Here is a 255-nt window from a genome sequence, read left to right on the forward strand (position 1 = left end):
ATGGACAAAATTTAAATCCTTTTCCATCGTCGCCTGTTTCATATATATATGTCAGGTCGACACACCACTTTTCTCTTTCAAATATGTACAAGTTTTGCCACATTCCGCGCTTGTAACATATCTTCTTTAACGCTCAATTTCTTTCATTTTTCTACCATACAGATATTTTACCGTACGCCCAAAAACGTACGTATTATATTTTTGTTCTATCATAAAATCACATTTTTCTACGTACGCCAGCTTCGTACGTTTCTA

The sequence above is a fragment of the Megalopta genalis genome, unplaced genomic scaffold (genome assembly GCF_051020955.1).
Source record: "Megalopta genalis isolate 19385.01 unplaced genomic scaffold, iyMegGena1_principal scaffold0628, whole genome shotgun sequence".
NCBI lineage: Eukaryota > Metazoa > Arthropoda > Insecta > Hymenoptera > Halictidae > Megalopta > Megalopta genalis.